The following is a 19,455-nucleotide window of genomic DNA, read 5'->3' as shown; positions in this document are numbered from 1 at the left end:
CCCTTTAAATTCATCCTGTGCTGAAGGTGGTAGGGAGGAAAAAATGCAAAAAAATATGCTTACAAATCCATATTTAGAAAACTAAGTTACTTTCAATGGAGATATGGCCACCAAATTACTGTTATATTTAAGTTTTTTTTAAGTGATTTTAAAAACAGAAAAGAGGGTTTGGCATAATATTTAAGGTATTTACCTTCTAGATACAAGGCAACAGATTTGATTCTGACCTTGGTTTATTGGCTAGGCTTGTAATGGTCTGCAGACTGATTGCCTGTTATTTACCTATGAATCTATAAACACATACAGCAGACATACAGTCAGATAAATTATTCCTACTCTGGTGAAAAATCTGCCATCCCATTAGCAAGAAACTAAACTTAAAGAGAAGTACAGTACCTCGCAAGCAACAATCAGAATCAGGAAGTGAAAAGTGACCTCAATACCCACTTTTTTATTTATTAACTAGGTAAGCCCACTGAACCCAGCTGTCCTTTTAAGGAGTGCAGAGGATCCCTATCTGATTATGTGACTTACTGAGAGTCACACTTAAGAAAAATTACTCCAAGGGAATAAATCCCTTGACTACAAGAACCAGCTAAATAGCAACTCATAGTATTAATCTTTCGTGTAAGCTGACTTCCATGAGCTTTATCTGAAAAGTCAGGAAGAATAGATCCCGTGGCTTTTATCCAGGATTTGCTACTAAAATTACTGCAAGAGACTCCTTACCAGTCCTTATGTAAACATGGATGGTGTACTGATGCCTCATAGATATGCCACTTCCTAACATTAATCTAAGAATGCTTATGATACATTTTTTTTTTATTTTAATGAAAATAGAGCCTTTGTTTTTCTTATTGAGACATTTCTTCTTCTTCTTCTTCTTCTTCCTCCTCCACCACCAGGCTTGGCTGCTTATGGTTGGCATGGGGAAACATGACACATGCATACATACATAGGCTTATAGGCTTGGCAAGCTAACTCAAGGCCTATTGTCAATTAAGGAGCTTAGTGTACCAGATCCTATGTTGAAACTTGCACATATACTCATACTCACAGAATTCTCCCTTGAGCATATGACCAGATGATCTGAGTTTAAATTAGATGGGAAATGTATTCCATAGGAGTGTGAGTCTTTCAGATATGCATTTGTCACATTTCACAACATGACTGATATTAATTTTATAGAGTCTGAATATCTTCTTGTGTCCTGGTCACCAAGAGTGTACTTTAACCAATAGCTTTTAAATACTAAGGGGGGTGCTTTAATGCTCTTTATGTTCATAGGTTCATAGGTTCATACTAGGCCATCTGCCCTGGGTCAATTATAAGCCTAGCCAGATTCTGCATGGCTTACGCCACCCCTTGATTTGAGTATACTGTGCCCTTTTTAAGGGTTAGTTTACTGTGCCTCTGTCTAATAGTGACACGGGAGTCATCCCTGGGACAAACCTATGATCCCCCATCCACTTATTAAATAAACAGCCTTTGCAGGTCTTGAACCCAGAACCCTGTACACTATAGTCACAGCAGTTAACCACTAAGCCATGACAGACATGTCTGGGAATCCTCTAAGAAAATGATATGATACAGAGAAGAGAGAATATTGATACAATCTTTTACTATAAGAGAAGCACAGAAGTCCCTTTATTCTATTCGTGAGGAATCTTTGTCTCTTCTCTAGTTATACTAGAGAACATGTGAGGAAGTTACAGAAGAAGCTACAGTATTCCATAATTTTCTGATAAGAGCTGTCTAAATGATGACAGTTATATCAGATTTAGAACATTTCCTCCAAATGTACTGTTAATACATTGACAATCTGATAATCACAAATGCAGCCTTCTGAAATGAAAGTTACGTCAGTAAAACTCAATCGTTTTTGTTTGCTTTTGTGCTCTAAAATACCAAGAAATCAACAACAATCTTCATTTATAGCCATAACAGACTTGAGTTATCAAAAATATTTGTAGAATCTGAGCAATTTGTAGTCACAGTCACCCTGACTGTATTTGAGAATGGGACTACCAGCAATATCGTCACCTGGTCCTCTTCTAGTGCTAACAAAAAATACAACCCACTCCATTTTTTTTTCAAAACAAACTGCAATATTTAATATTCAAGCTGTAAGATTTTACACTAAATATGCACATTTCCATGAAATCTGTTTAAAAATACTTGTTTGCCAAATCTTCAAGAAAGATCAAACTCTAATCTATTTTAATCATCAGACTCCATCTGACATTTGATGTAATTATAATCTTTAAAAGTATGAAAAATAGTTTATACAGTTTTGTTAATTCTTTACAATAAACCTTTTTAAAATCAGAAACACAGAAAATTATGACTTTGGGAATGCAGCTTTACCATTACTAATAACCATTGCCTTGTAATCCAATGAGTTATTAAAGTTTCATTTACAGTTGCACTGATAGCTTCCCTGCTTTAAATGCCCCTTCTACTCATCATGTAACTGTATGAGCTGTTATAATGCAGCCATGACTATTGTTTATAAGGTGCTATAATGGCATGGATAAAAACCTTTTGTGTGTGTGTATTTGCAGGGGCACACCTCTCTGCACCTTGCATACCCTTGAATTTATATATACCATCTTGACAGTTCCACAACATTGAGGATGGAAAAAAATCATCAAATACAGTCTACAGCATTCTCAGTTGATCACTGGTTTCAATCTAATATGAGTAAGAAAATTATTTCTGAGGAACTGTTGTGTGAGGAAACAGGGTAGTCTTTTCACACACCTGCTTTCTGCTAAATCTTTTAACTTTATATGTTTTTTGACATTTCAGCTAGCAATTTACAAAAAAAGGTAGATTAAAAGGACAGTTTCTTTTGGAAAACAGAAAAGGGTATAATCAGCTAGATGGTTCTTTGGAGCTAAGTAAACTGGCAACATTTTTTAGATTTGTATAGCATTGCAAAAATCAGTAAAAATGAACCTGTAGATACAATTTCCTGCTGAGGTGGATATATTTTGTCTGTATAAATATAAGAGGAATAGAAAAATAATTTTGGGGCCCTATGGGTTGTGAAGATATGCCAACACAGCACTAGAAAATGTCAGTTCAGTCTGAAACTGAATAAGTGGATCTGAGCAAAAAAAGATGATCTGGTAAAGGCAAAGTTATCATTGCAAATACATGGTACTGCATTCATTTCTCAGATGGCTAAAACACAACATGATATCAAAAGTATTTTCCTTGTTAGGTTTGAATGTTAAGAATAATTGTTTATAAATAAATGTACAGTGCAAGTTTTATTATTTTTCTTCTGTTTAATTCTTTAACATAACTGGCATCTGAGTTTGGATGTGTGTTGATCACTGAAAATATTACAAAACTGATGATTAAATAGATGTATATTATGCTATCATTTTATAAAATAAAACAGAATGAAACACAAAGAAGAATGTATATTTTTCATGTGTTATTTTATGCATCACTATTTGTCTGTGAAATTGGTGTGAAAGTTAGTTAACTTTAGTTGTTTGAATAATTGGGTGTTAATACAGAAGGTGATAGTCAACTACATAATTAGCTGTATCACAATGAAAATGAAATTTCAGCTTAAAACAAAAAGGACAATAACAAAGAAAGAAATAAAAAGTAAAAAGAAAACAAAAGAAGAAATGAACAAGTGGTGTGGACTGTTTAAAGAACATAAAACAATGCTGAGTTGTATTTTAGTATTATGGAATGATAGATACTGTACAAAAAATCAAGAAAATATGACTGAGACAGAGGCGAATTAAAATGACCATTAAATAGAGTATATTAAAGATGTGACAGTATTCTCTTCAATTTGTTCCGCTTATTTGCATTAAATAATGAAGGTTTAGAATAACTGAACACAACAATGAAAAGCTATAATAAGCAGCATGTTAAGGAGTCTATGAACCGGCAGAAATCCTGATCCAGGCTTCAACAGTAATTCGGATCAGGATCCCAGCATTAATTTAGCTAAAGGTCTCAACATTATGCTGCTTAATGTCAACAGTCTTAAGGATAAATAGACTTAGCTGGGATTGTGGCTCAAAAGAGTCTGTAGGCAATTCTCTTATCCAATAAAACTGATGAACACGAATGAAAAGGAGACCTCCTGACATCAGTGGCATGAAAGCAGTATAAGTTTGCAGCCCCCCCCCCCCCCCCCATGCAAATAAGTTAAATATATTAGCTCATCACCATTAGGTCTGCTACAATCTGTCTCGACAATCCACATGAAAGAAGAAAAAGACATCTTCCCACGTTGTACAAAATGAGTGGAGTCTCTGTTGGTAAACAGCCTGATGTTGCTCAACAGTTCCGGTTCTCTTGGTCTGTAGGGATAGAAAACATGGATAAAAACCTCAATTTTCTTATTGCTGAGCTACAGAGAATAAATGGAACTATTTTGGACTACATTGTGAGATCAAATTATAAATGGAAGGATATCAGTTTGACATAATCTGCACATAGGACACTGATCCAAAGTAGACCCAGCAAAGACTACAGATTTCTGCAGGCAAAAATTACTGATCTGGAAGACAAGGGTAAGTTGGAAAAACTCCATTTAATATGAGTGCCCAAACTCCATTTAATATGAGTGCCAAAATGATTGGAGGAACAGGACTGCTCTGGTTATATTGCATCCCTTCTAGCAGAATAATCTAGCATTCCTCAGCAAGAACATGTTTCTGAACAAGTACATAGGCTGCCATTACTTAAACAAATGCAATACTGCATTCCCTATCTGATTGTGGTTAGATATCTTAACTTTGTTGTGAAAGAGAGAGAGTTGGGGGAACTTTGGTGGTCTGGGAAAATTTTAACTGTCCAAAATGTTAAGATCTATGTGGAGCAAAACCATTCAGTGGAAATGAGGCTACAAAGAGCTGAATTTAGGCATGCTTTGAAATTCTGCTACCAGGATGGTTGAAAATGTAAATTACTTTATTCTGCTTCTTTAAAAGAGACTTTACCAGGTTTATCAATCACATTTTTGTCTATAGGGGATGCTTTGAACAAGTTGCAACAGTCTTCATCTTCTATGGCTGATGGAAAGCCATGCTTCTGTTTCCAGCTCCAGATCTTAATTCACTGGCAAGACACCCATTAGATCCCTTTCTGATGTTTAAAAAAAGACTGGGGAGTAGGCAAAGAGTGGCACATGATGCTGGAAGCAACTTCAGAGCATAACCCACCCGCAGAGCGGGGACCTGTTATGCCTCTTTATCTGCGGATTGTATTTTGTTATGGTCTTTTAGCAAAATAGAAGGAAAGGACTTAAATTTGATTTTTTTTTTTTTTATGTTTCTGCACTGACTTTACTTTTCTGCTGTGGAACATGATGCATTATTTTATCCATTGGTAACTTGTGTACTGTACTTTCTAATGTCTTCTTTGAATTTGAGTGTCATAATCAGGGGAGAGTGGGTAAATTTACCTTTGAAAATGCTAAGTGATGTAGATTAACAGAACTGAAGTGATTTAGAGTTGCTCTTTTTCTGGTTGTTTTACCACATCAAAGTGTGAATACTCACCCCGTCTGTGATCTTTGATAAGCCCTGTAAGTAAGTTATATCAGATGTTTAGATTAATAGTATTGGCAAACATTATTATTTCTTTGAGTTATTCTTCCTATGGGTCACCTCCAAAGGCAACAGCACAGAGGGTTTGTGTATCATGTATTTCATTAAGTCAAGTTTAGCTTATGACAAATTAGCAACATATGCTACAGGGAGATAAGGCAGATATTCATTCTTAAAATGTATTGGTATGGAAAGTTTTGATATGTTTTCCTAGAATGTGAATAGGTTGATTGAGGAACAAAAGAGAACGAAGGTCTACAGTTATATTAATACTGTTAGACCCCATTTTGTTTATCTTCAGAAAACACATTCACCTAATGATGACCATCAGTTGTTACTGAGGAGGAGATGTGTACATAAATACTATTCATGAAGCCCAAATGGGGAAAGTGTGTGGGGGGGAGTACCCTGGTGTGTAGTTGTATCTAATTTCAGGTTACAGATGTCACCTGATGAACAAGGTAGATATGTTATGTTGATGGGTTACATGACAGGAATGCCATTATCACTTATTAGTGTATACTTACCTCAGGATCTTTGTTGAATGAGCTCATGCATCTTAGAGAATGGGTATTTCTGCAGCACTGCATGGTAATATGGGCAAGGGATTTGAATATAGTGTTGTCTCCAAACAAGGTTTCAGGAGATCTTAGAAAAATGTTTGAGGCTCTTCTTGGGGAGACTCTTCAGAAGCTATCTGTCACTTGCCATGGTTGATGCTCAAAATGTACTGTGGGTGTCAAACTAGATTTATACCTTCTATTCTTACAGTGCCAAGGGATTTTCCAGAATAGCTAAGGTGTTTATTACTTAGGAAAACTGATACGCTCTCCGAGCCTTGACCGTCTCCCACATGTGTGTGTCAGATCATGATTCCCTTAAGGTAAGACTGCAAACTCTCGACAGGAGGAATAGTAAGCAATGGAAATTTGATAGTCTGTTGCATAAAGGAGACTTTTTATGTGTGTCTTAACAAAGCTGTTCTCTGAGGAAGCCTGCATGTCCGAGTTAGTAGATGAATATACCCCAGTAAGCCTTCTAAGACCCAGATGATAAAGTTCCTGAGGAACTATGCTGACAGGCAGAAACAATGCTATAATACCTAATTGTCAAGATTGCAAGAGGAACTACTCCTAATCCAAAGGGAGATGGTTAGGGGTGGTGATACACGCAAGACAGGGGTAAAGAACTGCAAAGTCAGATTGGCTCTTTGTTGTTGTACAAAGCTGATGAAGCACACAAGGCTCTTAGAATTAGAGACTTTGATTTGTCCCCAACTGACACTAAATATTTCATAGTAAGGATATGGAAACAAACAGTAGATAGACAGGTCCTACAGCTAAGATACCACAGTAGTAACAATCTGTGAACAAATCTAGATGAGATTATGGCTGTCTTCCTTTACTTCTACTTTCCACTTTCTTCACAACTACCAGAAGTAAGGGGTTGCTCAGAAAAATTCAGAAGTGTTTATCCTCTCTCAGGCTTCTACGCTTAACCCATGAAGATGCTAATACTTTGATTGTGCCTGTATCTCAGCAAGAAGTAAGTGCAGTCCTTTCTTAAATGGCCCCAGGAAAGGCTCTGGATTAGGATGTATTTCCTCAACTGTGCAATGCACTTTTGTGGAATGGTCTTCCTACACTATGTCATAGTGGTGATCCTTAGAGTGGGAAAAGACCCTTCCCTTCCATTTTCATATAGGCCCATTTCAATTTTAAAGCATGACCAGAAGCTATTATGTATTTATTTATTTATTAATTTACATTTTGTTACTGGGAAATTCCAACTGGATGCAGGTCCTTTTTCAGCGGATGCCCGGGGAGCAAAGTTCCACATCATATACATGATAAATAGAGATACAAAGTTGTAGCAATTGTAAACAACATTACAGGTTGTTGGCTTTAATACAATAACAAGATATTGATTATCAACAGTATATACAGTAAATGCTGAAAGTTAAGATAGTTTCTTACTGGCTATTATAACCATTCATTTAGTCAGACTGATCCCAGAGATTATCCATTTGAATCAGATGGGATTTGTACAAAGTAGAACCACTTTTGGTAGTTTGATGGAAGTCATATTTTTATTTAAAAGGTCCATAGATGCTAGAGAGACTTTGATCACTGCAAGTCTTGATGCAATGAAGCATTCAACAGATTTTGATGGTCTTAACTACAGAAACTCTTACATTATTCAACTTTTGCACAGGGCTTTCTATTAATGCTACAGAATGTGTACCAGGGCACAGCAAGGGTTAAACTGGATAATGCACACTCAGAGCCTATACAAATATACACAACATGGATGTTCATTTCCCCCTTGCTTTTTGCAATTTATTTGAGTCTATGTCAGTAAGATGTAGACACTCTGAGATTGACAGTGACATTCTGTGAGGCATGGCATACAAGCTTCATGACTGCTGATGATTTACTGGTCCATATGACTAATCCAGATGTACACCTTTCTCTGTTATTGCAGGTACCGCAATTTTCAGGCTTCTTCTCAGGGTATAAAATAAATGCTAGTAGAACTAACATGATGAAAGTAAATTATTGCCCCTGTCTGACAGCTATCCAGTGGTATCCCTTTTTGGGTAATGATAACCAAATTACTTATTTAGGGATCAAAATGCAATTCTACCTCAGAGGTCTCATTGTTTTCCATGTATGAAAGCATCCTCCAGAAGTTTAAAAATCATTCTCAAGACTGGAGCAGACTTTGTATGGAAAAGACCCAGAAAGTGATATCCACAGTTTGCTATGCACTTCCTTTAATCATGTATGCTTCACAAGCTATTCCACTGCATCTGCTACACCAGTTTTGGAAGTGGTTAAAACCATGTCTGAGTGATTTTGTCTAGGCAGGATAGACACCTAGGATACGTAGGCAACACTTGTCTCTTCCGGCTTTTGGTGGAGAGCTGGAACTGACTGATTCGTACACCTATGCCCAAGCTGCTAGGATAAGGGTCTTGGGGATTTGGTTAACCCTGGCATGTGTGCATGTTGGTACAACCTGTTAATAGCTCCACTGCAAACCATTGAGAACATCTTCCAGTTCTTGCAGTACAAGGGTCTTCCAGTTGGTCCCCAGCTCCAAGATACTGGTGACACTGGACACTAGGGTTATGGAGACTTTTCAGATTAACTCCACTAATAATTGATGGGGGTGTGTTCTCCCACTAGGCAGTGCTCACAGTTAGGGTCCTTGGTCTAAAACTATGAATCATGACCTCAGGACAGCACGTTTGGGAACAATTATTGTCAAGAGGACATCCAATTCATTCGGCTGAATTTAGAGCTAAGTGGAAGATCTCAGAATAAAAGAGGTAATTCGATAACAAGATCATTAATAAGCACTATTTAGATAACTTATACATGGTGCCAGAGGCCCACAGACCTAGATGGAGTAAATGAATTTTAGATTCCAGAAGTTTTCTTATTAATCCTAGGGGGTTGAGCCTACTCAACAAGATACTTATAACTTCTAGAGAGTCTTATATGGAAAAATACAGGATACTCTGTGAACAGTTATTGAATATACAAATAGAAAGACCTAACTGGGATATACTGTTAGCAATCCTCAACTATACAACTAGACCTTGCAAATATAGGTTTTTTTGTCTGGCAGTGTCAGTTCATATATTTTTATACTCCCGCAAGATTTTGTCAGTTCATATATTTTTATACTCCCGCAAGATTAAGTTGGATGTATCCCAATGTGCTTTCAGTTTGTCAGAGGTGTATAACTGGTGATGTGGAGGTTGGGCTTCATATCTTTTGGGACTACCATAGACTTGGAAATTTATGGAATTGTTTACAGAAGATTTGTGAAGTAATGTGACAAGATTAGGTGGAGATCAGAAAAAGTGATTATTTCTTGGTAAATTTAAATACTTTTCCAGAGAGTCCCCCCCCCCCCCCCCCCCCAGTTTAGGTTCCTGAAATGAATGTTGCCACTGGTAAAAATGCATTACTGAGTGGTGAGAATCCAACCTCCTGCCCATATTCCAAGATATAGTGACCTAAATGAATGCTCTTCACACTTAAAGCTCTCTAAAACAGAAGCAAATAGGTAAATGGGCATTATTGTCAGATTTTATTGGGTATAATTTTGATGTCTTCAAACATGGGTAAATACTTGACCCTAAGCTTATATTTGGCACGGTTTATTGATCCATTTTTGTGAACTGTTACAGTGTTTGATGGCAATATGATTTTGCCTAATTTTACTTTTTCTGGAATATTTTCTGTTAATTGAATAAGTGCCCTGACAAGAAATGTGTTGTATATAAAGAAAGAAAGAAAATAACTATGATGGTGTGAATTTGCAGGAAGAAAGTGTTTGCCCATTTCACCAAAATAAGACATTTATAGGAAAAAAATCATGAATGGATGGTAACAGGTATGTGATGCAAAAGGAGGAATCCAAAACAGTAATGGACCTGCTGCTGCACATATATGGTGGTGAAGGATGTGTTTATTTTACATTGTGTGAAGTAATGTATTTAACATGGCAGACACAGAGAAGAATCCAAAAGCCGACATCTTGCTGAAACCCTCATGTAGAATAATGCAGAGAACAAAATGACTGCCTTTGTCTGTAGTTAAGTTTCCAATAGTATAGCTTTGGCTTTTGTTCATCAATTTTAAAGAAATTTGTTAAACAGGTAAGTGAACCGATCATTTATGTATCTTTTTCAGACATGACTTGGCAACAAGTAAAGGGCACATTCAATAAATATGGATGTTTTGAAGCATCCAGCTGTCGTCAGCCTGTCATTGTGAGGAGTAAAAAAATGTGTTGTCTCACAGTAAACACATTGATGGGGCGAATATTTCAATTCCACATAGACATTGCCCAGTTATTAGGAAGGAACCCTAGACACACTAACTTTGAGGCAAAAACATTAACTAATTAATTATCTGAATAAAAAGTACATGATTCTGTAATTGTGAAAGTAGTTGGACTCTGTAAACATGGTCAGCAACTGCAGTCAACTGGGTATGACAAGTTTTAAAGGGATAAATGCATGCGGTTCATGTGCAGTGGAAAAAGGGGTAGGATTAAGTGTAAAATGAAGGCACCTACCATTTCAAAACAACGGAATGGAATATATTAGCTGACTAGTTGACTGAGCACTGAGTCAAGGGATTATACTATTTCTTTAACCTTGTAAGCTTCTTAGAGAAAGTCAGAGAAGCCATGGAAAATGGTCATTCTATTCAGGGTGTCAGACTTGACCTTGACAAACTCTGCAACACAACCCTCATGCAGACATTACTGATGAGTTTATCAAACATTATTTATTTATTTATATATATATATATATATATATATATATATATATATATATATATATATATATATATATGGGATCACTATGGATTACTGAATGATCAAAATTCCGACGCTGAATATACCGAGACTAGATGACCAAAACCCTGCATTACCGAAAGACCAGAAGCGCGAAATGCAAAATCCCTATGTTAAGGGATTTTGCATTAGCGCTTCAGGTGTTGCGGTTCAGGTAAGTATGTGTGTGTAAGTATGTTTGTGAGGGATGTAGTGTGTGTAAGTGTGTGTTGTGACTGTGGTGTGTGTGTGTGTGTGTGTGTGTGTGTGTGTGTGTGTGTGTGTGTGTGTGTGTGTGTGTGTGTGTGTGTGTGTGTGTGTGTGTGTGTGTGTGTGTGTGTGAGAGGGACTGTAATGTGTGGGTGTGAGTTTGCCTTGTGTGTCTGTGCGATCTCAGAGTTAGAATAATAAAGTAGGGGGGTGAGGGGGGTGTAGCCCCCCACATGGTGGAGTGCAGGGGGGAAGGTGTGTGTGTGTGTGTTTGGTTGTGTAACCTTCGCGGTTTTCATTTTCGCGGTTTTACATAGTCAGTATTGTGGGGTTTCGGGCATGTGGTCTAGGTGTTTTATGCATTGGGATTTTGGGAGTTCGGTATTTAGTAGTGATTCCATATATATATATATATATATATATATATATATATATATATATATATTTATACACACACACACACACACACACACACATATATATATATATATATATATATATATATATATATATACATGTTTATATTTATATAGGTTTACTATCATTATTACTAAAGGCAAAACATTTGCCATTCGCAATAATGAAAATAAACACCGAAACCCAGCTCTCCACTCCTACATAATGTTGACCCAAATGATCAGGACATTTGAGTCGACATTGCCACCGAAAACATCACGTGCTGTATAAAAGCTGATGTAAATCAAACTCCTATATGACATATCATGTTTTTGCAGGGGGGCAAGCCTCCCTGGACCCCCACACCCCCTGCTACTAATATATTCCAACTCCGAGATTTTATTACAGTGGGGGATATGGATGAATTTCCATTCCCCACTGTACTGTGATCTCCATACATATAGTCGAAGACATTTATGTGAATGCACTACTGCATTCGCATAAGTGTCTTTGACTATCCCATACACTTTTCATTTTGTGCACAACATTCTGATTTTCAGCAGAATATGTGCAGACGTAATGTCATTCGCACAGATGATAGTAAACCATATATATATATATATATATATATATACATACACTTACATTGTCCATTGGATAGATAATTGATTTCCTGAAAGAACCCATGTACTATGGGCTGCTGAATCATTCTCAAACTTGATATATTGCTAGCAGTGTCCCACAATGTTCAATATTAGGCCCACTCCTTTTGATGTCTATCTGATATCCAATTTACTGTTCTAGGCTTCTGATTATCCAAGTTTGCTAATGACTGCAAACTGGGCAAAATTATCAGCTTTTTTCTTGATACATAGTTACTTCAGTAAGGGCTTGACTGTGCAAGCTCTGATCTTAAAATAAATGCTAAGAAATGTTGTATGAATACCTTTTGCTAAGCAATATATTTCCACCTGCATGGTATAAAATGGTGGCACAGTGGCAACACAGTGAATAGCACTGTCACCTCACATGAGATGTTCTGCAGTTTGTTTCTCAGGCATTCTGCCTTCTCAGTAGAGTCTTTGGGCACTCTCGCTTCCACCTCCACACTCAAGACATGTAGTAGGCAGATTAGTGACCTTAAATTATACATAAGTGTTTGCACACTGTGGATGTGGTACAGGAGGAAGGTTTGACAATGTATACTGTCTCTTACTTGCCAACCAAACTCTGTGGATGTCAATGGCTGTTTATAGGGTTACTATATGAGTCAGCTATGACCCAACAGTGATGAATGGATGGATGTATCTTAAATAGGTTCATAGGCATAGATGAGGCTAATGGCTACAAAGGCCTTTATAAGCCTAGCTGTGCAACCCAACTCTCCACTCCTACATAATGTTGACCCAAACGATCAGGACATTTGAGTCGACATTGCCACCAAAAACATCACGTGCTGTATAAAAGCTGATGTAAATCAAACTCCTATACGACATATCATGTTTTTGCCTGGGGGCAAGCCTCCCTGGACCCCCCACACTCCCTGCTACTAATATATTCCAACTCCGAGATTTTATTACAGTGGGGGATATGGATGAATTTCCATTCCCCACTGTACTGCAATCTCTATACATATAGTCGAAGACATTTATGTGAATGCACTACTGCATTCGCATAAGTGTCTTTGACTATCCCATACACTTTTCATTTTGTGCACGACATTCTGATTTTCGGCAGAATATGTGCTGACGTAATGTCATTCGCACAAATGATAGTAAACTATATATATATATATATATATATATATATATATATATATATATATATATATATATATATATATATACATACACTTACATTGTCCATTGGATAGATAATTGATTTCCTGAAAGAACCCATGTACTATGGGCTGCTGAATCATTCTCAAACTTGATATATTGCTAGCAGTGTCCCACAATGTTCAATATTAGGCCCACTCCTTTTGATGTCTATCTGATATCCAATTTACTGTTCTAGGCTTCTGATTATCCAAGTTTGCTAATGAATGCAAACTGGGCAAAATTATCTGCTTTTTTCTTGATACATATTTACTTCAGTAAGAGCTAGACTGTGCAAGCTCTGATCTTAAAATAAATGCTAAGAAATGTATGAATACCTTTTGCTAAGCAACATATTTCCACCTGCATGGTATAAAATGGTGGCACAGTGGCAACACAGTGAATAGCACTGTCACCTCACATGAGATGTTCTGCAGTTTGTTTCTCAGGCATTCTGCCTTCTCAGTGGAGTCTTTGGGCACTCTCGCTTCCACCTCCATGCTCAAGACATGTAGTAGGCAGATTAGTGACCTTAAATTATACATAAGTGTTTGCACACTGTGGATGTGGTACAGGAAGAAGGTTTGACAATGTATACTGTCTCTTACTTGCCAACCAAACTCTGTGGATGTCAATGGCTGTTTATAGGGTTGCTATATGAGTCAGCTATGACCCAACAGTGATGAACGGATGGATGTATCTTAAATAGGTTCATAGGCATAGACGAGGCTAATGGCTACAAAGGCCTTTATAAGCCTAGCTCTGCAAACCAAAGGTGTCCCAAGAATGTTTGCATCTTAGACATTTATATAAGGGGTGTTATGTTAGTTGGGACATGATTTATTGACTACCACTGTCTATCAGAGACACGGGCATGAGACTAGGGATGAGTATTTGATTTCCCATCCACTGGTTCAGTTTATGCTTGAATAGGGTTAGGGATGGACTTTGTTTCACAAAGATTGGGAGCCTATTTCAGAGAAATGGAATTCTGTGAGATATGTATCTGTCTGTCAACATATCCTATTTTTGTCGCAAGCAAAATTCAGTTCCTTAGATCTAGTAATTCTAATGCTGTTCATTTTGCAGATATGCAAAATATTCATCATAGCTGGATCCAATGATGCCTTCTATGTCAGGCATTGGTTGCCTCTCAGTAGTCTGTAGGAAAGAGAATATAGAAACAAGGCTTTGAGATGATCTGCATAGGACAGTGTGTTTACTTGTATTCTTTTTGTGAGGAACCTGAGTAGACATTCAAGTTGCTGCATGTGTCTGGTCAGATATATACCAAAGGGGGCATTATATTCATTGATGGGTCTGATGAGGGCTGAATACAGTCTGACAATGACTTCCCTGGACCTAGATGCCATGCCCCTATTTATAAAGTTGAGCGACACAGAATGATTTCCTTACTATTTTGAACCCATTTTGGTTGATGACTAGGTTACTATCTACAAATACCCAAATGACACATACATTTATTCTGATACTATCATGAAGGGCTCAGGCACATAAATTAACAACTCACTAATATCTGACCATCATGTCACCACAATAGTTTTCATATCCTTCAGACTAGCCCAACTAGCTTCCAAAGGCATCCAAACTAAGCTAAAAATGTCTTTGTTTCCATTACTCATCTCTCATAAGACTCATCACTGAATACAATGTTTCTTTCAGCGTGGACCTTTCTAAATATTTTATACAACTTGAGATGTTTCAGAGATTCTTAAAAAAGATCATTGGTCTTGGGTCCTTTAGTGTCCAGATGGATTAGCAGTCCTGACCTTGTACTCAAGTTTTCTAATGACTCATTCATAGTGACTTTTGTCTTGCTTTTCAAGTCATAAAAGACTCTGCTCAATTTGGTTTTGGGGAGGTACAGGGGGCAGTGGTTTATTAAATACCCATATGAGGATCTCGCCCTACATCAGCAAATAAATAAGACCCCTTAGTGGAATAGGCACCTAACGCAATGTATTCCATGCACCCTGTGCATGTCAGACAGCACTCTTGTCACTGTCAGGCTCAGTAACTGCACAGAGTGTTATAATTTCTCTCCTCGTTTATCCAGTTTAGCCCTTGCAGACAAAGAAGGTGAACACTGTTGAATTACTATGTAATTCGAGATGTTATTTGGCTAGGCTTTTAGTAGCGCTAGTTATGGTTTGTCTAAAGACGGCATTCAGATTGAGTAGAAAGAAGGAGATCTCAGAAGATGCCATGTTAGTAGCCCCCAGTGGAAAGAATAGCAGCTTCCAGGACAGAGAGGTAAAAGGCAGAGAAGGAAATGAGTACCGCTAGGGAGATAAAGCACGATTACTAGATGGGCTACCTCTCAGACGCCTAAGAAAAGTACATTCAGATTTGCAAACATGAACATCTCTTATTTTGACAAAAATGATAAAATACTCATTTCTCAAAGCAGCATTTCATGAATGCAGAAACAAACATGAGCTAAATGCAGACAGATATGTGTGTTTTAATGTATACCTTTAAGTGATTTTACAAAGAAATCTCAAAATAAAAGTATGCCAATAGTTAAAGTAAATGAACTTTAACGTGTTTAAAATATAAACTACAACTACTCATTATTATATGAGCAACAACTGCTATATCTGGTACATCCTTTCTGGAGAAATATTCTGCTGTGTGGTCCTTGCAATTATTATACGACTAAAAGTAACTTGCCTAGCGCCCTCTCTGTTTTTTCCAGAAGCTTGCAAACTGTGGAGCTTCTTCAGAACGGTGTTTGCACTGCTTGCTGCTTCTACTACCCCATCTTGCCATCATATTTCAATTACTTTAGAACTATTTCAGGTGTTGAAATTGTATATCAAGGTATTGCTCATGCTTTCTGGCAATGAGGTTAGCAAGAGTGAAAAATAATAATATATTACAGGTCTTAAAGACGTCAAGCACTTACGTCAGCTTCAGTGAGGAGGGAAGAAAGAATATGATTATCTAGTCCTAGTGGCAGTACTGTGAAATAGCTGAACACATTTTATTCTGCCAATTAAAATAGGAATAAAAACAGGACAGTAGCTGCCCCTGTGATTGCGTAGCCAAAGCTTGAAGTATAATGAGAAACTAAGGGAAATGGTCTATGTACAACTGGGAAACTCATTAAATAATCATATTTACTCTAAATGTAATGAAATAATGCATAGTTGTAACACTGGCTCTTGTAACATAGGGGTTATATATCTGAAATTAAGCATGTGGCTGAAATATGAAAATAAGGGGAAGGGTATAATTTTAAATATATATGATACAGCCTTACAGAACTATTTGCAAATATATAGAGCTGAGTATATTTTTCTGTATTATTCTGTATTATAGAGCTAAATTGTTTGCTTAGTTATCTGTTGTATATATATATATATATATATATAGAGAGAGAGAGAGAGAGAGAGAGAGAGAACAGTATATATTTGGCTTTATAATTTGCACATTCCTCACATCTGTGTTGAAACTGTTTTTCCCCACCCCCCTCCCAGTCCTTGGTTGTAGTTTAAATTTGGTGGCTTTTGCAGTGCCCGCCCCACTATAGATTTGATCTAAGACTCTTCCCCCAGGCCCATCTCTTTACCGCATTCTACCTAATTAACCCTTTCTGCACTTGCTTTTAGTCCTTTTTAATTTAATTACATTTTTTCAAACTGTGTGTGGACTAATATTGCTACATATTCAAGTGTGCCAGCGTGCACAGCATGAGAATTGTATTTACTACTGCTTTTGCTACTTTTCTGAAAAAAAAAAAATTCATCTGCTTTTACTGTACTTGTGTTTCTTCCTACTTTATTTTGCTTTTGCGTCATCTTAAAAGTACTCATTTGTATTCATTACTGCTTGGTGTAACTCAGTCTAAGCCTTTTAGTTTCAACACTTGGGCTTCAGACCAGTTGTTTTACATTGAGAGGGTTTGTGGTCTGCACTGTAGTGGCAGAACAGGTAGCTTCCATACTTTTAAGTTGGGAACTGCTGAATGAGGGCTCAGTGTCTGTTATTCTAAAAGTGTATTAATTCTGGTTTAAGCACTTGGGCTTTCAGGCCAGTTATTTTACATTAAGAGGGTTCGTGGTCTGCACTCTTGTGGGAGGAGAGGCTGGACTCTGCCCTTCTGAGCTGGGAATTTCTGGTTAAAGGCTTATACTGCATGCATATCTGAACTGCTTCTTACTGAAATTGGTACACCTTGTTTGCTGTAGCATAAACTAGATCCAGGCCTGCTGAATCTAGCTTTGTTTGTATAACTTGAGCACTAATCCAGGCATTCTTTAAAGTATTCAATTGTATTTATTACTGCTTGGTAGTAACTTGATTAAAGTGTAGCTATCATTCTAAGTCTTTTGGATTAAACACTTGGGCTTCAGACCAGTTGTTTTACATTAGGAAGGTTTGTGGCATGCACTGTGGTGGCAGGACAGGTAGCTTTCATCCTTCTAAGTTGGGAACTGCTGATTGAGAGCTCAGTGTCTGTTATTCCTAAAGTGTATTAGTTCTGGTTTAAGCACTTGGGCTTCAGGCCAGTTATTTTACATTAAGAAGGTTCGTGGTCTGCACTCTTGTGGGAGGAGAGGCTGGACTCTGCCCTTCTGAGCTGGGAATTTCTGGTTAAAGGTTTATAGTGCCTGCATATTTGAACTGTTTCTTACTGAAATTGGTACACCTTGTTTACTGTAGCATAGACTAGATCCAGGCCTGCTGAATCTAGCTTTGTTTGTATGCTTGTTGTTTGCTTGCTTGTTATTTCCCTGGAACGCTAATTCCACCTAAAACGCAGCTTCTCAGTGCTTTTGTGGATCCCTAGTGATATCTGCATTGCTTACTGTACTTATTTCCTTGTTTCACTTGAAAGAAAGTTACTGTTTGTCATTTTTGCATTTAAGTTGCCTGTAACACATTGCACTTAAGTTACCTGGCACTTGTTCACTAAAGCAATTATATAAGTCAGCACTAAAAATTAAAAGCACTACACCCTCACTCCCCATTGGCCCTTGTTTTCAATTATAAAGGAATTCCCAATATTATTCTAGCATGTCCAAAGGTCAGTTGTCAGTCTCCTCTCCGGTCCAGCTGGTGAATCTGGGAATCTTGAGGCATGTTACAACTGCCTCATGTACACAGACAACCCTCTTCTCCTCCCAACAAATTCCAACACATGTGAGAGATGCAACCATATAGCCAAACTAGAGGCTAAGCTCTCTCAACTCAGTACTGGCATAACCAGTCAGGAGGAGAAGGAAACCACACTCACTACAATTCCAGTCTCACATAGACCTACCACGACAGCAAACCAAACACATAATCACACAAAAACATACTCGGAGGCTCTAAATAAAGATCTGCCTAAGCAGCAGAGACCTCCAAAGCAGACACCCAAGCAACCGCTACCCCAAAACAAAACACGTGCAACACATATCTCACAAACCAGTGTGCCGAACAGTCACAGCCCTTAAGGCTAAACAACACACCTGATACACTTGTAATAGGTGACTCTATCGTCAGGCACACTGACGTCCCGCTCACCAGGCTGAACAAGGAGAAAGTCACGGTGTGCAGCCTGTCGAGCGCTAGGATCCGCCACATAACACAAGCACTCAGGTCACTCCAAGGCAAGTACAAATATGACTCAGTCATTGTCCATGCTGGTGTGAATGACCTGAGACGTACCTCCCTGGACTACATGAAAAGAGACATAGAGTAGCTCTCTGAGCATGTAGCCCAGGCCGGTATGACCCTGACCTTGAGTAGCATCTTACCCTCACCAAGAATGATGCCACAATATGAAAACAAGATGATCAGTTTCAACAATTGGCTTAAGTACTGGTGTCATTCAAAGGGGATCCAATGCCTGTCAGCCTGGTATGATATGCTCGACAAGCCACGATGCTTTGCTAGGGACGGCTTGCACCTGTCACCCCTGGGCTTTCAGATATTGGCAAAGGCTCTTGCTACCCCTATAGTGCCTTTTTTAGGCTAGGCTCAAAAGACAAACCAACCTCCATAGGTATCACAAGGGATAAGAAACTAAGATTAATGCTACTCAACGCCAGAAGTCTAAACCTCAAGAT

The sequence above is a fragment of the Protopterus annectens genome, chromosome 8.part0, assembly GCF_019279795.1.
Source record: "Protopterus annectens isolate FY-2018-M chromosome 8.part0, PAN1.0, whole genome shotgun sequence".
Classification (NCBI taxonomy): Eukaryota; Metazoa; Chordata; order Ceratodontiformes; family Protopteridae; genus Protopterus; species Protopterus annectens.
Note: the sequence above shows the minus strand (reverse complement) of the source record.